The 22,222-nt window shown below is 41.8% G+C and overlaps 1 protein-coding gene across 4 annotated transcripts in view; it reads right to left on the bottom strand.

Annotated features, from left to right (window-relative positions):
* Ssx2ip (SSX family member 2 interacting protein) overlaps nucleotides 1–20,949 on the bottom strand; it is a 58,726-nt gene extending 37,777 nt beyond the window's left edge. For 2 of the 4 annotated variants that reach the window (XM_070007466.1, XM_070007465.1), the window contains exon 1: nucleotides 20,603–20,703. The gene's annotated coding sequence lies outside the window, so the exon portion shown is untranslated. Of the gene's footprint in view, nucleotides 1–20,602; nucleotides 20,706–20,861 lie in introns of those variants that run through there. The other 2 variants (XM_070007467.1, XM_070007468.1) reach the window with 2 other exon arrangements.
* Between the last annotated feature and the right edge of the window lie 1,273 nt (nucleotides 20,950–22,222).

The following is a 22,222-nucleotide window of genomic DNA, read 5'->3' on the forward strand; positions in this document are numbered from 1 at the left end:
AGTGGAGCTGTGGCTCAAGTGGTAGAGCACCAGTCTTGAGTACAAAAGCTAAGACCCTGAGTTCAAGCCCTAGTATAAGAAAATATGTACACACACACACACACACACACACACACACACACATACACACACACACACACACACACACACACACACACACACACACTATGCAATCTATAACAACATGCTCAGCTGGCTCCTAGGAAATGTTGAACTCAGATCCTTAGAAGATCTAGTCATTGCTGGACATCAGTTACTCTTATCTGTAATCCTGGCTACTCAGAAGGCTGAGATTTGAGGATCATGGCTTGAAGCCAGTTTGGACAGCAAAGTCTGTAAGTCCATGAGACTCTAATAACCAATCACCCCCCCCCCCCCAAAAAAAGAAGTGGAGCTGTAGTACAACACTAACTTTGAGCAAAAATGCCAAGGACAGTGCCCAGGCCCTGAGTTCAAGCTCTAAGTCCAGGGGAAAAAAAAGATCCAGAAATCCATTTCCTTATAAAAAAACAATAGGTTTGCCAGGTACTGGTGGCTCACACCTATAATCCTAGCTACTTAGGAGGCTGAGATCTGAGAATCATGGTTCAAAGCCACCCTGAAGGAAAGTCTGTGAGATTCTAATTAACCACCAGGAGACCAGAAGTGGCAATGTGGTTTAAGTGGCAGAGCGTTTGCCTTGTGCTAAAGAACTCAGGGACAGAGCCCAAGCCCCACAGGTGACCAAAAAAAAAAAAAAAAAAAAAGAACAAAAACAAAACAAAAAAACACAATAGGTTTGTGGAGGGAAATGATCAGAGGAAAACAAATTATTGGCATCTTTTCAAGATGTTTCTGTTCTTCTGTTAAGTGTATGAAAGACAGAATATATCCCTGTCCTTTCTCCCTATACAGAATAAACACCAAAATGTATGTTACATAAACTATTCTTCAAATTTTATTCTGATAATCTTTCTCTGTGAATTTAAGCTTATCTCTCAAGTGTAGACCTTGAATTTTTCCTTTTCCAGGTCTAGTTAAACATTTACAATGAAGCCGGGCGCTGGTGGCTCACGCCTGTAATCCTAGCTACTCAGGAGGCTGAGATCTGAGGATCGCGGTTCAAAGCCAGCCCGGGCAAGAAAGACCGTGAGACTCCTATCTCCAATAAACCACCAGAAAACCGGAAGTGGCGCTGTAGCTCAAGTGGTAGAGCGCTCGCCTTGAGCTGAAGAGCCGAGGGACAATGCCCAGGCCCAGAGTTCAAGCCCCACGACCGACAAAAAAAAAAAAAAAAAAAAAAAACATTTACAATGAAAACTATAACTCCATTTTTGAAGTCCTATGAAACAAAGAACCTATTTATAAAATAGAATTTCACATAATCTAAAAGTGTCTATAAATCTACTTCTGTTCAATGATGCACCAAAGTTTATACCATGAAACTTGTGTTAAAAAATCACCCAGCCAGTTGCTTTTTCCCCAAGAAAACTTGAGACACTAAAGACTCTTAATATACACCTGAAAACCAAGAGGAATTCAAGCAAGGTGTTATAGTATACCTCAATTATAGCTGAAATTTGATTGCTGAAACTATTTTATATATAAAGATTTGTAAATACATTCAGACTAACTTCAAATAGAAAAAAGGTAAACAGAAGCAGCTCTGCTTGGCACAAAACTAATACCATCCATCACCAACCCACTGCAAGTTGAAGGCCTTATGAGCAACAGACTCCACTACAAACCTGCCACTAGAACACAAATTTCTATTACAATAGTCTAGTCAGAGAAAACTATTATACAATGCATTATCTATGACAAATCATATAAAGAGTTATATTAGTGTAATACTGGTGTTGTTACTGCTATTTCATTAGGAAAAACAATACAGTTAATCATGTTTTAGGGTCAAATGATGTAGAAACAAAAGTTCTATAAATGCTTTATATGTACAACGAGTAGATTCTGTGACAGGTGAATTTTATAATCAAAACACTTAGAATAAAGAAATTAAAGCTGATCACTGATGGCTCACTACTGTTATCCTTGCTACTCAGAGGCTAAGATAACAGGGTCACAGTTCAAAACCACCCTAAGAACACAAATCTGACCTTTCTCTCCAATTAACCAGCAAAAAGTCAAAAGCAGAAGTAGCTCAAGTGGCAGAGTATCTGCCTCAAGTAAAAAAGCTTAAGGGAAAGCTTAAAGCCCAGAGTTCAAGCTCCCATACTGACAAAAAAAGAAATTACACACACACACACACACACACACACACACACACACACACACACACACACACACACACACACACACACACACACACACACACACACACACACAAAAAATATCATTAACCTAAGATTTGGAGGGGATATCTCTGAAATACACTAAAGAAATAAACCTATAATGTAATCTATAAATTAATTTAAACAAATACTCATGGGCTGGGAATACAGTTCAGCTATAGAATCCTTGTCTGCTAGGAGTTCAATCCCCAGCACTGTTTAAAAGTGTTCCTCCTCCCTTTTCCCCTTCCTCTCCCTCTCCCTCCTTTTTAATTTGTTGGCTGCTGCTGGGGCTTGAACTCAGGGCCTGCCTGGGCATTGTCTTGGAGCTGTTTTGTTCAAGTCTAGTGCTCCACCACTAGGAGCCACAGCACCACTTCCAGTTTTCTGGTAGTTAATTGAGATACGTGTCTCACAGTCTTCCCTTGTGATCCGCAGATCTCAGTCTCAATAGTAGCTTAGATAAACAGTTGCAGAGCATTTTACTTTTCCAAATAACAAAGACACCATTTTATTCACTATTAGTAGACAGTGTATATACAGTGATCTAACACTTCTTTCTCTCTAATCAATAGTGTTCAAATGGAAAACCTTACCAACTGCACTAAGTTATAATAACCAATAAAAAAGTTAGCTTACCACTTTTTTGGGGGGGTCCCATTGTGGGGCCTGAACTCTGGGCCTGGGCGCTGTCCCTCAGCTCTTCAGCTCAAGGCTAGCAGTCTACCACTTGAGCCACAACGCCACTTTCGGCTTTTTTTTTTTTTTCGGCTTATGTGGTGCTGAGGAATCAAACCCAGGGCATCATGCATGCAAGGCAAGCGTTCTACCACTGAGCCACCTTCCCAGCCCCCAAGCTTACCACTTTTGAGGTAGTGCTTTTGAACTACTTTATCTTCCCTGTATGTTGCTAGGGATTGCAAAGTACCAATACTATATATTTCAGATATAAAAGAAGGCTAGTCTGGTCTTTTTGGGGAAAATGATTATGCAAACTTAAGGATTATCCAGTAGCATTTTCTAGTTAGAATCTGGATAGAACACTGATAAAGCTGTCTACTTAAGAATTCACTACTCTTCTGAAAGAAAATGAAATCTTCTAAGTTTCATAATCCTATCATTCTTTATTTCAAGTATCTTATTTCATGTAAATTCTTCTGTATCAAAGCCAGAAAACTTGAACTCAGAGGGATTACACAGAATTGCCCAAGGTCACATTTCTCATTATGAAGGCAAGACACATCTCAGTTTTCCAAATTCTATGTTCCTTTCCTTCTACCACCATGCAATCTGCCGACTTTATGCACACATCTAACTACAGCAACTAAAAAATAGTGTTCAAGGATTTCCCATCAAGTTTCCTTAAGAGATTTGATTCTTGTAACCCATTTTAAATAAATTCATTCAGAACAATGTAATTCTTACAAGAACTTATCTCTTAAATTGAGATACACTTGAAAATTTGTCACTCCTTTACAAGAAACAACAGCTTCTTTGTTTAGAAACTTTATCCTAGAGTAAATATTAACACCAATGTTGAAACTAAGCTTACAGATTTACAGAAATTACACTGACGAATTCTAGTTAATGATACCCATTTTTTTTCTATCAGGAAAGTTCGTTAATTCATGTTTTTCTGTCTACTCTAAAAACGTGGGTTCTTTTTTCTTGTTTGTTTTTGGAGGGGTACACTACTGGGTCTGAACTAAGGGACTCACTCTTGCTAGGCAGACATTCTACCATTTCATCTATGTATCCCAAGAATTCTTTTTTTTTTTCCCCAGGTAGGGCCAGACCTTTTTGTTCTGGTCTAGCCTCAGATGACAACCATTTTACCTATGGCCTTCTGCATAACTAGGATCATAGACACATATTATCATGTCTGAGATAGAGTTTTACCAAGTTTTTTGCCTAGGCTGGCCTTGAACCATGATCCTAGGATTGCATGTACAAGATACCACACACAGCACAAGACCCAAATTCTTAACACATCAATAACTTGGTAGCGCATTGGGGTTCAAGTAGTGGCCTCAAAGATGACACCCCTACCCCTACCCTGTTCCTATTAATCTTGCTCCTGGTACTGTACAGCATTTATCTTTGTAGCCAAGCTCCTGACACACAGCAGGGATCACACTCAAGTGAGTTCACACATGGCACCTCCCTCCAGCTGTGCTTTCACCTTTCCCCACAATGTCTATTCAGAGCAGTTCATCCCCTCTCAACCCCTCCATCTAGCTTTCCTCCACCTGCTCCTGCCCATGAATTCTAGCTTTCCACATTCATACTAGCTTGCTTCATCTTTTCTGGCTACATACGTATGACCATACATTTTACTTTGCTGTACTCCCTCTCACAACCTTTGACAGACAGAATAAGCATTAGAAATGCCTATGCTACTTAAACTCACTCATCACAAATTAAAATGTCCACATTGGCAAGCAAGCATGTATAAAAGAAAACAGCAAGGGGCTGGGAAGGTGGCTCAGTGGTAGAGCGCTTGCCTTGCATGTGTGAGTCCCTGGGTTCAATTCCTCAGCACCACATAAGCAAAAGAAAAAAGCCGGAAGTGGTGCTGTGGCTCAGGTGGTAGAGTGCTAGCCTTGAGCTGAAGAGCTGAGGGACAGTGCCCAGGCCCAGAGTCAGGCCCCACGACCGGACCCACAAAAAAAAAAAAAAAAAAAAAAAAAAAAAACAGCAATGGGAAAAGGGAGCCAATCTTTAAGGTAAAAAGATTATTCTCACTGGGCACCAGTGGCTCACGTCTGTAATCCTAGCTACTCAGGAGGCTGAAGGTCGAGGTGTGAAACCAACCTGGGCAGAAAAATCCCCGTAAGACTCTATCTTCAAATACCCACTCAAAAACCAGAAGTGGTGCTGTGGCTCAAGTGGTAGAACACTAGTTATGAGCACAAAAAGGCTCAGGGAGTACCCAGGCCCCGAGTTCAAGCCCCATAACCTACACACACACACACACACACACACACACACACACACACACACACACACACACACACACACACACACACACACACACACACACACACACACACACACACACACACACACACACACACACACACACACACACCTTACTCTTATTCCCATGTCTCCTTTCATTGACATCTCTCAATTTCTCCAAGTATCTGCAAATCAAAAGGGAGCCCAACACAAACAGTATCTGTATTACCAGAGTCCTGCCCACAGTACACTATTTTAATTGTTCTTTTCAAGTTCACTTGGAATTCAAACTTGAAAATGAACAATGCTTATCTGATTGAAATTGTAGAACAAAATTCAATCAGGTGGCAGAAAATAATACCTTTTCATTACATAGGAGCATCGTAACATTATGCCATTTGGGCATCTGCACGTGATTTTTTTACAAGCAGCTAAAAACTAAAACAATCTAAAAGTTTAACTAAAGCTAAAAGTTTTTAACTAAAGTTTTTAACACAAATCACAAATTTAAGCTACCAGATAGTTGGGGTAAATAAAACAAAGTTCTAAGTACAATCCCCAGTATTACCAAAAAGGAAATCATCATACTATAAATGGTACTCTTAAAAACTAAATATAATACTACCTTCTAAAAATTTTGTCCAAAGGAAATTACCTTTTCATTCCATTAGAAATGCCTGTGCTACTTAAAACTTAGGAGGGTTTGTGTTTTCCACATAGGAACACTAACTTCAAGCTCTATTTTTACAAATTTAATATCTAAATTATTTCACTAATATAGCATAATAGTATAGCTATTTTTCAGAGTTAAGTTCTTCCTAAATTTTTATACCAAAATGGCCCAAACTCAAAAACTGGTATTAGCCTATTAATTTGTATGCTTGTTGATTTTCTGGCAATTAGAAAGACAGTTAAGCGGGCGCCAGTGACTCACGCCTGTAATCCTAGCTACTCAGGAGGCTGAGATCTGAGGATCGAGGTTCAAAGCCAGCCAGGGCAGGAACATCCCTGAGACTCTTATCTCCAATAAACCATTAGAAAACCGGAAGTGACGCTGTAGCTCAAATGGTAGAGCGCTTGCCTTGAGCTGAAGAGCTGACGGACAGCTCTGAGGCCCAGAATTCAAACCCCACAACAGACAAAAAAAAAAAAAAAACACAGTTAAGGAACACAATACAAACAACACATGCCTCTGCGTCCTGGAGATGGCATGTGATTAGCCCACTTCTCAAGACCATGGCTTTAAGAGGGCTTCCTTACCTATAGAAAAAGGATGAAAATGCCTACTTCTTTTTTATTTTTATTTATTTTTTATTGTGAAAATACTGTACAGAGGGGTTACAATTACATGGGCAAGATAATGAGTACATTTCTTTTTTTTTTTTTTTTTTGGGTCCGGTTGTGGGGCCTGAACTCTGGGCCTGGGCGCTGTCCCTCAGCTCTTCAGCTCAAGGCTAGCGCTCTACCACTTGAGCCACAGCGCCACTTCCGGCTTTTTTTTTCTTTTTGCTTATATGGTGCTGAGGAATCGAACCCAGGGCCTCAAGCTTGCAAGGCAAGCGCTCTACCACTGAGCCACCTTCCCAGCCCAATGAGTACATTTCTTATCAAGCATTGTAGCCTCCTCCTTTGTTCCTTTGTTTCCCCTTCCCAGCCTCCCCCAATCTCCCCACCCAATCCTCCCCCTCCCCCCCCCACCAAAGTTGTAAAGTTCGTTTTCGACATGACAACTTGTACTTCTCATTGTTGCAACGGGTCCACCTGTATTCTTATTTCAACGACTTGTTTTTCCCCTTCCCCTCCACAAATTATACCGACATCAAATACAGAGAAAGCAGGGGTTATACTGTGGGGGAGGGACATACAAAGCAACAAAGAAATAATCTTATAAATGCATTAGAAACAAATGCATGAAAGAAAAAAACATTTGAATACATATCTTAGGGTTCATTTCCATAACATCACCTTATCTGACCTTTTCTGCTTGACTCAGACATATACTAGATATTCCAAATAAGGGAAACCATGGGACCTATGTTTCTTTGGGCTTGGCTTACTTCACTTAATATACTTTTTTCCAAGCCTTTCCATTTCCTAACAAATGGGGCAATGTCATTCTTTCTGATGGAGGCATAGAATTCCATTGTGTATATATACCACATTTTCTTGATCCATTCATCTACTGAGGGGCATCTGGGTTGGTTAAAATGCCTACTTCTTAAGGCTGATTTAACTATTTCATATGATCATGAAAACTAAAGCATAGTGCACCTAAGACTCATTTAGTAGAAAAGTGCCAGACATTGTTATTTAGCAGTGCCTGTTTACTAAATATTTATGTCATCAACCCTCCTATCAACTATGTTATCATGTTACTAATTCTTTCACAGATTAAAAACAAAACAAAACAAAAAAACAAAAACCTGAGGCTGAGAGGTTAGGTCATATGCCCAAGGTCACAAGGAGCAGAGCCAGGAGTCTAGCCCCACCAGAGACTGGAGTCCACTCAACCATCTCTCCTGTAGTGAGAGGCTAAGGAAGCAATCTTCCACTATCCCCCTTCTTTAAGACAGACTTCAATCACACCCAACTGGGCATAAATGGTGTTAACGACAAAATGTGAAATATTTCATGTGTATGTAATACCACTGGGTTAAAGGAAATAATCTCGGTGAAGCTTCTAGCCAAAATTTGTCATGAGAAAATTATCCTCTTCTTTATTGAGGGAGCAAGAAGCTACATGTTAGGCACCAGTAGCTCATACCTATAAACCTAGTTACTCAAGACGCTGAGATCTAAAGATCTTGGTTCAAAGCCAACAGATCACAGTTCAAAGCCAGCAAAAGTTCCTAAGAGACTATATCTCCAATTAATGGAAAAAAAGCTGGAAGTGGAGATGTGGCCAAAATGGTAGAGCGCATAGATTTTTTTTAAGGATTAATGAGAATAATGTGATCACCATTTGGGGGGATAGATGAGTATAAGGAGGAGTAGAAGGCCAAGACCTTCACTTTATATAAGCCTGAATGTTTTTGAATGTTTTAGGATCAGGTACCATTCTATAACCACTTTAGAGGTAGAGGACTCACACAGACCTAAGTGAAGTCTGTATGAAAGGCTTACCTCAATCACAGAGTAGCCCTCCTGCTCTTCAGTAGAAATCCCTAATAAACAAATGGCAGACTTTCCACCAATCAAGTTCACTTCCTACACTTATCCTCCACATTTATGAATGCGTAATACATGAATGATTATTTGTGAGCAAGAATACTGCAGTGTAAATGAACGCCCTGTTGTGTCAAAATTTACAAATGAGAATATCTGTGAACACCTAGCCCATCATGACAACAGGAAAGAGAAATATAGAAGCCAGACTTTCCTCAACTTGTTGTGAAGACTAAAGTCACAGAGTTCTGGCAGACACAGTGAAGGTGGTCTCTTCCTAGGACAATTAATAACCCATCCATGGTAGGGTTTTTATAACAATGAGCACAAAAAAAGAAAAAAATATCAAACCTGTGAAACTGGCAACTAAGGTTAATTATGTCAGATAGGCACAATAATCTATGTATACTTTCATTATACAGTGACTTTATATTGGAACTGTGTTCACTGGTTTCAGTCTGGTCTCTCTAATTAAATTAAGCTGCTAGGTTTTTTTCAGAGCAGTCACTTGTGGGAAGCTAACATACTGGAGAGTACCAGATTTAGTGTTAGGTGCTATGGTCTCAGCAATATTTCCATCACTTACCAAGTAACTTTACTGTTCATTGTCTCCTTGGGAGTTAGTTTCCATGTCTGTAAAATTAGAAGGCTCAACTAGATGTTCTTTTAAGAATTTTCATTCTACTAGCTATAAGTGTGTGTGTGTGTGAGTGTGTGTGTCTGTGCCAGTCCTAGGGCTTGAACTCAGGTCCTGGGCACTGTTCCTGAGCTTCTTTTGCTCAAGGGTAGCACTCTATCACTTGAGCCACAACTCCCCTTTCAGCTTTGTGATGGATAATTGGAGATAAAAATCTCAGATTTCAGCGGGGGCTGGGAAGGTGGCTCAGTGGTAGAGCGCTTGCCTTGCATGTGTGAGGCCCTGGGTTCAATTCCTCAGCACCACATAAGCAAAAGAAAAAAGCCGGAAGTGGCGCTGTGGCTCAAGTGGTAGAGCGCTAGCCTTGAGCTGAAGAGCTGAGGGACAGTACACGGGCCCAGAGTTCAGGCTCCCCGACCGGACCCACCCCCCCCCTCAGATTTCAGCCTTCCAAGTAAATACAATTACAGATGTGAGCCACCCATGTCCTGCTTATCTATAATTTTTCAGTTCTCATCGAAACTAATACAGAAGTAAGCATGGCTATTCATTTCAAACTTTTTAAAAAATTAATTTCAGTGCCTGTATTGAGACTTGGTCTCAGGGCCTCAGTGCTATCCCATAGTTTTTTCATTCAAAGCCACTGTTATAACTACTTGAGCCACAGCTTATTTCCAGCTCTTTGTTCATTCATTGGAAAAAAGTGTCTCACAGACTTTCCTGCCCCAGTTAGCTTCAAACCAAGATCCTCAGACCCCAGTAGCTAGTACAGGTAGGTGTAAACCACCAGTGCTCAACTAACAATTCGCAATTTTATAACAGTAAATACAGTGTCTTCATAATCCAATGTTTAGTAAATAATTTCAATAATAAAAATGATTATGTATTACTTGAAATAATTCTATTCATTTTTCATGCACTTATTCTCACAGTAATCCAAAGAAATATTTTCCTCCATTACAGACAAGGAAATTTGAGGCTCAAAAATTGCTTGTCCAAAGTCATAAACTAGAATAGGTTTAAAGCCTCAAATCCATGATAGCTAATCACCCTTAACCATGACACCCTCCTACGTTTACTCACGGCTGCTCTATGAAGCTGTGGTTCCGGGAAACACACACAGGAGACCACTCTCATCCATCTCACTTTGAAATCAAATTCCAATCAGGTAGAAACTTTTCCAATTAGTTAAGTAGAAATTGCATACAAGCAGGCAAAACACTACATGTAGTAATTTTAAAAATTTCTTTTAACTCATGAGTTAACCAAATTACTGAGCTTTTTTCAGAATTGCCATTCCCCTTCTCCTTTGGACTCTATCATAGCGCAATATAACTTTTTGTTTTTATTTTATTTTTTGGTAGGCTGTGGGGCTTGAACTCTGGGCCTGGGTGCTCTCCTGAGCTCTTCAGATCAAGGCAAAGAACTCTACCACTTGAGCCACAGTGCCACTTCCAGTTTTCTGATAATTTATTGGAGGTAAAAGTCTCACAGACTTTCCTGCCTGGGTGGCTTTGAACCACAATCCTCAAATCTCAGTCTCCTGAGTCACCGGCACCCAGCTGCAGATACAACTTAAAGGGAATGTTTCTCACTAGCTGAGCTCCTGTCCAGCAGGTCTGTCACCATACCCTTGTACCCTACTTCGTGTGACGTCTCATCACTGACCCACGAGAGAAGCCTAACCATCCCTGCTGAGTGAAGGTCCAACTTCAAGGATGTATTAGTGCAAGATACACAGCTATGATATTCTAATAGACTAGTCTTACTGTTTTAGCCATGCTGCAACTTAGAAATTTCAATCTAATACTGACTAGAGAAGCAGCAAGGTGATTCCAGGACAGAATCAAAAGTAGGCCAATTTAGAGATAACACAACAATTCTAGTTCTTCCAGTGCATTCACGTGGCAGCGATTTTAATTTTACAAGACAATTATTAAGGAAAATAACAATACTTTAAAGTATATCTTGCCTTAAAGGTTAAATAAAAAATGTATTTAACTGAGGCCGAGATCTGAGGACCATAGCTTAAAAACAGCTTAGGCAAGAAAGTTCATGAGACACTCCAATTATCACCAGAGGGGGAAAAGCTGGAAGTGGAGCTGTGGCTCAAGTGGTATAGTGCTAGCCTTGACCAAAAAAGTTCAGGGAAAGCACATACATTGAGTTCAAGCTCCAAAACTGGCACACACACAAGTTAAAATAAAAATTTTAAATTACAATTTATTGGTATTTCATTACTAACGTAATTTCTGCTGAAGTAATTAGAAGTTTAAAAAAATACTGAAGAGAATAAAAATATTTTTTAGAAAGAAGATGAACAAATGTAGCAGTGGTATTCACTAAATATTATGCTGAAAATGAACTATTCAATTTGTGGGTGGGGACCACAGGGAAAAATTGGGAGAAAGCGAGGGAAGGGGTGACATTGTCTAAAAATAAGAGTACTCATTATCAGACTTTATGTATCCATAACACCTCTATAACATTACCTTTATAATAACAATAAAAATTTTAAACTTAAAAATATTAGAGAGAAAAAGAGACTAACCACAATTCTTGAATCTGTTAATTTTCAACAACTTAGTCCAAATTTCATCATCAGTGATAGTTCTCAATATGTGGCCCCCAGACCAGCAGCACCAACATCACCTGGAGATTTGTTAAAAATGCACATTCTCCAATTCTATGTCAGTTGTATAGATTCCAAGACACAGGTAAGGATCCAAATTGCTTTAACAGAACCTCAATTTCTTGCTAATACATAAAATTTTAGAATCACTACTGCTTTTGGAGATTATAGTTTACCATAAAATAGAATTCTGTTTATGCACTTTAGATGACAGAATATCAACAAGGAGCTCTTACCAGTCTTACAAAATAGATTCCAAGAATAATGTCAAAATGTTCCAAAGTGCTACAGACTCAGGCTGTAGGTGTGACTCAAGTGTCAAGTGTCCGCCCAGCAAGTGAGAAGTCCTGAATTTAAACCCCAGCAGCACCAAAATTTAAAAAAAAAAAAAAGTCTTAGGAAATGTTTGGCTAACAATAGTCTATCAGTCATACATCCAGTTACATAGCCTACAACCAAACAAGTACAATCCTAGTCCAACACAGGAGGAAATTGCTTTCCTATTCCAGGAGTGTGTACCAACACAGCAGCACTCACAAAGGTGAAGGAGCAAAAGGTCACAACTGCCAAACAAGCCCAACACCTGCCCATGGCTTAACAAATAAACTGTGGCCCATTCATAAATTGGACTCCTACGCAGCTATCAGAAAACATCAACATAAATAAACTTCATCCCTATAAAGTGACAAAAGTAGTTTCAGGAAGACTGGTCATTTAATTATGTGTATTTAATTATATGTGTCTGGAAAACTTACAATCCAATGAAACTATTTAAAAGTCATCAAAGGAATAATGAAGGCAGAAATCATTGGCTTAGATAAAAGAAGTAGAAAAAAAAAAGAAGTCCATGATGGTTACACAGATGTTGTCAAGGTTGCACTTTTATTGTAGGTGGTACTCATTATATTAGGAAAATTAAGATACATTGATTGACCAATTCTAAGACTATGTCATGAGCCAAAGAGTATACTAGCCCAATTCTCTGTGCCAATCTTTTAGTTGTTTTCTTAAATATATACAGTTCCTCAAATATTTCAACAATTTTAAATTCTTCTCATCATTTGGTGATGACAAACCAAAATCCTAGGCCTTACCAACAACTCAGGTTAATCTAGGATCACAGAAGCCAAAGACAAGGAAGCCTTTCCCCTAAAAGTACAAAAATAAACAAACAAAAGCCAGTGTGTGGCACAAGCCTGTAATCCTTGCTTTGTAGGAGGTGAAATGGGAGGATAGTAGTTACAGACCACTAGCCCAGGCAAAAAAGTTAGAGACCCTATCTCAAAAACAAGCAGGCAAAGAATGAAAGGAAACCTGGCAAACTCCTGAAAGAGGTGACATTGACAAAGCATTGTATTCATGACCTGACTTAGGGAACTGTAACCCATTTGTACAACTACTTAATAATGATGACAGAAAAAAATACAAAAAATAAAAAGTATTTCCAAAGGGGGAAAAAAACAAAGTCCTGAAGTTTCCACCTGGTTTTGGGTGGGCCTTGCCTGCCCTTTTACCCAACCAAAACCTTTGTCTAAGGATTAGAAGTCACTAGGCTGATATAGCCACATTCATTTGTCACATCAAAAGTTATGAAAACTATAAATTGCAACAATGATACTCACAAGACACTATGTTGGAAATGAACTTTACAACTTCTGGGAGGGGAGGAGTGGAAGAGGTGGGTGGGAAGGGATAGTAAGAGAAAAACAAAGGAGGGGGTAAACGATGTTGGACAAGCAATGTACTATAACTGTAACCCCTCTGTACAACATCTTTACAATAAAATACAGTTTTTCAAAAAAAGAACCACAATTTTGATTCTTTAACATCCTTTTCCTGCAAGGGAGCAAAATATGTTTATCTTTTCCTATTCCTATTCCAATCTACTTTGACCTTGCCATACTAAAATAAATCCTCACTACAACTTGAAAAAACATAAGCAAACAGGACAGAGTATAGTGTAACCAGTTTTGTAGGGGGCACAGTTAAGAAGATCCTGGTCCAAGATTGGCCACAGGCAAAAAGCCTATGTAAAAAACAAACAAACAAAAAAGGGCAAACAGGCTAAAAGAATGGCTCTAGTGATACCATACCTGACTAGCAAATGAGAGGCCCTGAGCCAAACCTCCAGTATCTCTCTCTCCTCTCTCTCTCTCTCTCTCTCTCTCACACACACACACACACACACACACACACACACACACACACACACACACACACAAAAACAGGCAATTTAGGTTAGTATTTTAGAGGACCTAGAACGCTTTCCATAGATTCGCAAAGGATTCATGTGCACACCATGCCTTATTCACAAACATTATACACAATTTTGACTATGATAAAAATGTAATCAGAAAAATTTCAAGACAAAAATTATAAATTCCCACATGTGCATTCCACAGCTCAGCTGATTCTCCTCAGCCCCACATTATTGTGTTTTTAAATCATTATTGTTTTCATGTCCTTCATTTTGTGAAAATCTAACTCCCAAAACAAGGTTAATGTGCTTACTTTATGTGATAAAGTGAACATTTTACATTTGTTGAAAGACAGCGTTTTTTGAGAAGTTGGATCGTGTTATGGGAAAAATAAACCAAACATCCTATCCTAAGTATGCAAGAGCAGTTTGCAGTGAACAGAGATGTCCAATAGCAATTTTTTTTTATTTTTTTATTGTGAAAATACTGTACAGAGGGGTTACAATTACATGGGCAGGATAATGAGTACATTTCTTATCAAGCCTTGTAGCCTCCTCCTCTGTGTCCCCTTCCCATCCCATCAATAGCAATTTTGTGATACTCTGAACTTACTCAAATTTACCTACACCATACGTAGGGTAGGTTTGTGCATCCATAACTCCAAACCTCATGGAGTAACTGCATTAGTTCACAAATTTGCTTTAGGAGAGTGTCTGCTGAAAGTGTTTTGAACATAGACAATCCAGGTAATATCTGAACGCAAATGTACATGTACAACAATTAGACTTGAATATATATGTATCTAAAATATATAGTGCTAGTTCTGAGGCTTGAACCCAGGGCCTGGGCACTGTCCTTGAGTTTCTTTTTGCTCAAGGCTAGCACTGTCCCTTGAGCCACAGCACCACTTCTGGCTTTTTCTGAGTAGTTTATTGGAGATGAGTCTCAGGGACTTGGTTTTAAACTGCAACCCTCAGATTTCAACTTTCTGAGTAGCTATGATTACAGGCGTGAACCACCAACACCCAGCAGACTTGAAAAATATTTATTGAAGCCTTCAGAAACATTAGAAAAGGCCAAATAACCAGACTAGGGGATTGGGTATTGAGTTCCATACAGTTCCATTCAGTTACAATGCAGTGAAGAATCTCAGTGTTATGAAAAGGCAGAAAAATGTCAAGCACTAGCAGTGTAGGGTTTGGGGGTGGGATGGAAGGGGGTGTGTGCATGTGTATACCAATATTCGGGCTCTAGCACTCGAACCACACTTCCACTTTGTTGCTTTTGGTCACTTAGTTGGAAATGGGATTCTTGTGGACTTTACTGCCCAGGCTGGCTTGGAACTTTGATCCTTACATCTAAGTCTCCTGAGTAGCTAGGATTTTAGGCATGAACTACCTTCACCGGGCTAAAATAGGTTTTTATATCTTCCTTTTATAACTCATTGCCATGAAAAATTGAAAAATGTATCTGTCCTTCACTATCCTCATTGTCACTGGTTAAGTCTGCTTGTCTCTGCCCATTATTTTCCTCCTTTTCCTCTCTCCACTCCCCTCCCCTATCCATTTCTCTTCCCCTTCCCTGTGGTAGGGACTGAATTCAGGACCCCAGCCTCCCTATATCAAAGGGTGGTTTGGTTTTTTTTGTGTGTGTATTACAAAAGTAATTACACTTTTTGTAAAAAATCATGGAATGAAAAAACAAACTTTCTGTTTTTGCTTGTTTTGTGTGTTTAAGTACTGGGGTTTGAATTCACGGCTTCTTTCTAGGCTTTTCCACTCAAGGCTAGCACTCACCTGTCACACTCCCACTTCTACCCCCACTTCTGGCTTTGTGCTGGGTAACTGGAGGTTAGAGCCTCTCAGATTTGTCTTCCCTGGCTAGCTTTGAACCACAATCCTCAGATTTTGGTATTCAATGAAACTAAGTGCCAGTCATGAACCATCAATGCCTGGCACAATAGAGTCATTTAAAAAGTTACTCTACAGTTCCTAGCATACAGTGAGCACTAGAAAAATTTTTTTGTCATGCTTGCTGAAATTGGAGTTTATTTTGGAAACATTAAGTTTGTATGTGATTGGCAGAATAGTGTTCTAAAGAATAATAAGATTCAAGTGATAAGAGTGTCTGCCCAACAAGCATGAGACCTTGAGTTCAAACCCAACAGCCTCAAACAAAATTATAGGACTGAATATTTTTTGTTTATTTTTATTAGACTAGTTAGAATTACAGAGGGAGATTCCATTGTTGTATTTCCACAGGTTTGTAGTATATTCGGATCAATCTCACCACTTCCATTATTATTCCTTCCTCCTTTCCTCTTCCCCAAACAATTCTTGTAAGAAAGTTTTATTACAAAGGTGATGTACAGTGGGGTTACAATTATGTAAGTCAGGGTAACTCCTTCCCTTGCTGTCTCCATTTTATCATCCCCACTTATACGTTGTATAGTTCATTTTCAACATAGCGCTGCATTTGTGGATCCTTGTCCCTCCATTTCTGTGCCAGACCCTTACCCTTTCAAAGACAGATAAATGAACAAAGATAGAAAAGAAAACAAAAACAGCAACAAATAAAGAAACTCCTTTCCATTTCTGGAGTTCTTTTTGATGCAAAGGCATTGCGCCTTTACCCAAAACAACTCAACAAGTTTTCTTGTTCAGTTGTCATACTGCAACAGTTTATTTTGACCATATTCATCCTCTTTCAAAATAAATTTTAAAATTACTTATTTTTTCCTTCTTACTCTCCTCCTAGTCATTAGATAGATTTATGTTTTGTTTCTCCATATATATAGTAATATGTTTTCATTCCATGATTTTTACAAAAAGTGTACTTACTTTTATAATACAAAAAAAAAAAAAAAAAAAACATTTGATATAGGGAGGCTGAGGCCCTGAATTCAATCCCTAAAAGGGAAAGGGGAAGGGGAAGGGGAAAAGAGAGGGGAAGGAAGAGAAATGGATAGGGGAGGAGAGAGGAAAAGGAGGAAAATAATGGGTAGAGACCAGCAGACTTAACCAGTGAGTGACAATGAGGAAGGACAGTGACAATAGTGAAGGACAGATACATTTTTCAATTTGGATTGGTAGAACATGGCAATGAGTTATAAAAGGAAGATATAAAAACCTATTTTAGCCTATAGTTCATGCCTAAAATCCTAGTTACTCAGGAGATTTAGATGTGAGGATCAAACAAGCCAGCCTGGGCAGTAAAGTCCACAAGAATCCCATTTCCAACTAAGTGACCAAAAGCCACAAAGTGGAAGTGTGGTTCGAGTGCTAGAGCACCAACCAGAATGAACAAGTGAGGCAAGAGCAAGAGTTCAAGCCCAAATATTGGCATACACATGCTCACACCCCCTTCCACCCCACCCCCAAACCCTACATTGCTAGTGCTTGATATTTTTCTGCCTTTTCATAACACTGAGATTCTTCACTGCATTGTAACTGAATGGAACTGTATGGAACTCAATACCCAATCCCCTAGTCTGGTTATTTGGCCTTTTCTAATGTTTCTGAAGGCTTCAATAAATATTTTTCAAGTCTGCTGGGTGTTGGTGGTTCACGCCTGTAATCATAGCTACTCAGAAAGTTGAAATCTGAGGGTTGCAGTTTAAAACCAAGTCCCTGAGACTCATCTCCAATAAACTACTCAGAAAAAGCCAGAAGTGGTGCTGTGGCTCAAGGGACAGTGCTAGCCTTGAGCAAAAAGAAACTCAAGGACAGTGCCCAGGCCCTGGGTTCAAGCCTCAGAACTAGCACTATGTATATTAGATACATATATGTGTGTGTGTACACACACACATATATTCAAGTCTAATTGTTGTACATGTACATTTGCGTTCAGATATTACCTGGATTGTCTCTGTTCAAAACACTTTTGGCAGACACTCTCGAGACTAAAGCAAAACATAAATAGAATTCCTCTAAATAAAACCTCATAGGTGTTCCTTACTGTTAGGTCCACCCAAAAGAAATGGTCCCTTCCCTGGGTCTCTGTCTGGCAACCTAGAAGTCCCTGCCCAGCACCTCTAACCTATGCAAGTTCCATGGCTGGGGGCAGTGGTAGGTCCCTCAGTCTCTGAGATCATTTCCCTATCCTCTGAGGTCACCCCTGCTTCTGCTATGGCCACACTCCCTCCCCACACCCCCCCCTACATAATCTCTCTCCTCCCTCCATAATCTCTCGTTCTACGTGACTCTATCTAGTGTGGCTGGAGATTGCTCTTTTCCTCTCTCAATAAACCCTCTTCCCTTGAACTGTGTGGGAGTTTCCATTCACCAACCCTTACACTTATCACCTGCCAAAGTTCACAACATTGCCCTTGAGCCTTATTAATACAACTCGCACCAAGCTCAACTCACTACACCACACCACACCACCACCTTCAATTCCCTAAACACAGGCTGCTGCATAAGGCATCAGCTGCGCAGTGAAATCCTTTCAAGAAGCAGCTGAAATTTGTTATTGAACAATACATCTCCTAAATATAAATTCAAGGCAACACTCATCTTTTTATCTGTAGGTTTAGCAGAGAACAGCTTAGTCTTTAATAAAGGAAAAAATACTAAAAATAATTCAGCAAATCTGCTTATATACTGTACAAACTATTGGCCTAATGCCAAAAGGTATGATTGCAGATGGTTTTCTATTACTAATGAGTGGTATATTTATTGTTCCATCCATCCCATAAACTCATGAATTCAAGGTAATTTGTACTTCCATTACCAAAGAAACCAAATAGACCCATGCTCAAAATCTCTTTTGTGTCATGAGCAAGTGACCAAAACAATAAAGCATGTTCACAGCTATCATAAAACGGAAAATATCATTTAAAAACTTTGGACTTCTCCAGTTTGGGGACAGGGAGCCCAGGCTGCTCTTCGAAGCACAAAATATCCTGCTTTAGCTTCCCGAGTAGCTGGAAATACAGACATAAACTAGCATACCCAGTTCATCACAACAATTTAAGTATGTGAAATAAAGTCTAATCACACAAAATTTGAGTATCTTTTCCCACTTTATTTCTAGATACATACTTCACAGAGGGTTGCTTGGGGACTCAAATGTGTACTTTTTCTTTTTCTGTCCCAGTATTGGAGTTGAACTTAGGGTCTGGGCACTGTTATTTAGCTTTTTTGCTCAAGGATGGCACTCACCACTTCAGCCACACAGTTCTACTTGGAACTGTGCAGACTTTCCTGCACTGACAGGCTTCAATCTGGGATCCTCAGATCTCAGCCTTTTGAGTAGCTAGGATTACAGGTATGAACTACAGTCAATGTCTACTTTCTGTGAGACCTGTGTCACAGCCATTTTAGCCAAAAAAAGCATATGCCAGGTTCTAGGAGAGATCTAGCTATACAATCTGACTTTGTGCTGGATTTAAGCCTTGGATAAAAAAAAATCTGAACAGTTAACATTTCAGTTCTACACATATTGGCCTCAGACTGTTTAGAACATAATAGCTTAACAAGCCTTGTCACACGGTACAATGTGTTAGGAGAGATCTTCACATTTCATCCTAGAATAGCCCAGTCTTTGCAGTTATCTTCAAGCTGCTTTACCCATGTCACTTAATCCTAGGGCTTTATTATCTTCGCTGTACAGATGGGGAATGAGAGGGGAAGGAAGGGTATAAAATGACTTGGCAGAAGAGGCCCAGCTAGTTACCAAAAAAGCCCTCGTTTTAACTGCATCAGTTCCTAATCCTTGTCTCAACGAACAATTTTGTATGAACAACTCCCCTGGACAGTAATCACAACAAAGCATCAAATGAGATCTTAGCTTTCCTTGTCTAGTTTTAAACCTCACAGATTGCTCACTCAAGAATAAGAGATGTGATGGCTTAAGTTTTGTGACCTGGATGAGAGTTCATAAATCTACCTCTAAGTTCGACATTTCATGTCTTTTCTCTCTTTTCAGATATTACTTAGGTATTGTAAATGTGGCAAGTCATACCGACTTTTCTATTTCAGGGTCAAATTACTCTTCTTCCATTTCCAGTCTCTCCTGAACCCCCAGGGGTTCCAGGGCACTCACCATTTTCAGCCAATTCTAAACCCCGACTCTAAATTAATTTCCATGTCCGAGAAGCTCACATCCTTATGCTTCTGCCACTACCCTGTTTAGGAGTGTCTTCTAACCACCCCACTCATCATGGGGGTCGGGAGAGAGGAAAAAAAAAATCTCTTCGGTTCTCTGCCACCAACTGAATCAGCATGGCTGGTGGGAGTCCTAGTACTCACAGCTATGGAACCTAAACGGGGTGTTTAGTATGACGATTGCTGTATCCGTGCCGAGAACACGTTACTTAGGCGGTTCTGAAGATGACATGCATAGCCGGGCGCACAGCACGGGTTGGGCGGGGGGTGCCGGGCGCCCACAGTTCCAGGCCACAAGCATTCCTCCGACAAGCCTGTCTGTCACGATGCTGTAGGTGCGGCCCCGGACCTTCCCCCGGACACGACCCGTGTGTGCTCCGTAACTCGCGTCTGCGGCGGGCACTGACACACCGCCCACCCTTCCAGCCCGGCCGCCTCTCCGGGAGCCTCTGCGGCCCCCAATCGGCCTTCCCCTCCCTCCCGCACGGCTCCGCGTCGCTCCTCCGCCCCGGCCCGGCGCCGCCTCGCCTCCGTCCCCGCAGAGGGTCCGACACTCCCGGGCTGGAACGCCACCGAGGGAGGAGCGCAGCGGCGGCGCCCCGCAAGCAGGCGCGGCTCCCCGGGCCGACACCTACCTTCCAGGCGCGACGGGAGCCAACGCTCGCCGGCGCCTCTCCAACGGCCCCAACGGCCGCCACGCCGCGCCACCGGCCGACAACCGGGGGCCCCCAGCCAGGTGCCGCTGCGCACCTCCACGCCGGCCGGCCTGCCAGCCCGCCCCCCACCCCCGCGGCTCCCCACCCCGGCCCGCCCGCCGTCTACCCCGGCCCCGCCGGTTCGGAGCTCCGCGGGGGCCCGGCGCGTCACAATCCCTGCGGCGGGCGACCTACTCACCCTCACGGTCCCGGGGAGCGGCGGGGACACACCGGCGTCCTAGCCCCGCGGGCCCCCGCACCGGCGCGGCGGGACGCAGCGGCTCGCGCCCGGCCGCCCCTCCTCCGCGGCGGGCTCCCGCCCTCCCCGCCCCCGGCCGGGCTGCGCTCCGCCCCTCGCCGTCGTCCTCCTTCCCCGCCCCCGGCCCCCGCCGGCTCCGAGGTTCCCACCCCGCCCCCGCGCGCCGGCGCCGCGGGCTCGGATGCCTCCAATTGGCTGCGCCCGTTGCTAAGCGACGAACAACCACAGCCAGTATTGGTCAGGTGGGGGGGGCGGGAGCCTCCTCACCTCCAAAAAACCCCGAGAAAAAGAAAACCTTACCCCCGAGCCCCGGCGGCGCAGCTGCGCGCCCGGCACCTGTTACGCCCCGGGGTTCACCCGCCCGGGCCCTTCCGCCCCTCCTCGCGCCCTGCGCGTTCCAGGTCCCGCGCCCTGGGGGGAGGGGTCCCCCTGGCTGATTTAGAACACGTTTTCAGACTCTCCACTGAACCCCAACACCCTTCCTACTAGCAGAAGTGAAGCTTCCAGAAGACAGCCACGTGCGCTTCCCAAAGTGGAGAAATAAGCCAAACAACAGCCGGCACCCAGAATTAGGTCAGGCCCTAGGGAAAGGCGGTTAAAGCCTTGGGAATCGTGCGGGCAAAACAAGCCAACTGGTGGCAAAGTTAACGACTAAAACGAGGGCACAGAAACGGACTTCGGGAGATGACAGGACTCAGAAATGGCACTGGTGAACTAGAAGTGGAGGCAAAGGCACCCTGCACCCCATGCAGCAAAATGGGCGAAGAGAATGTATGACTTGCTGCACGCGGCCCGGTCACCCTAATATTCCCCAAGGAAGGAAAGTGCTGGAGAAAACACAAGCATATGAGTTTGTCATAAACACAAAGATGTAGGGAGGCGGGTATCTCAGGGGTTTATTAAGGAGAAAATAGGCTTGGCTTCCAAAAGAGGCTTCTGAGGGCATACTGCCAACACTATGAAAGAACCAGAAATACCCCCCAAAACGAGAAAATCACCCCCATTCCCTCCCCATGTAAGCGTTCATATACCCAATTCTGGATGAAAGATCAAGGAGAGCAGGCCATGTTGATAACTTCAGCCCAAAGAAATCCTCTTTGCTTTGATAGGCAGCAACCGAAATAGGGTCTTTACCTTCCTTGTAAGGACGCTTTTGCACAGAGCTTAAGCTAGAAAACAAAACAAAACAAAAATGACTGCCAATGATTCCCTTGTGCCCTAAATAAGATTGCTGATGGGGGGAGGGGGCTAATGTTGTCCCCTATTCCCAAGAGGAGGTCTTGAAATTTTAATGTCTACCA

Source organism: Dipodomys merriami, unplaced genomic scaffold (genome assembly GCF_024711535.1).
Source record: "Dipodomys merriami isolate MVZ:Mamm:240054 unplaced genomic scaffold, mDipMer1.0.p SCAF_7, whole genome shotgun sequence".
NCBI lineage: Eukaryota > Metazoa > Chordata > Mammalia > Rodentia > Heteromyidae > Dipodomys > Dipodomys merriami.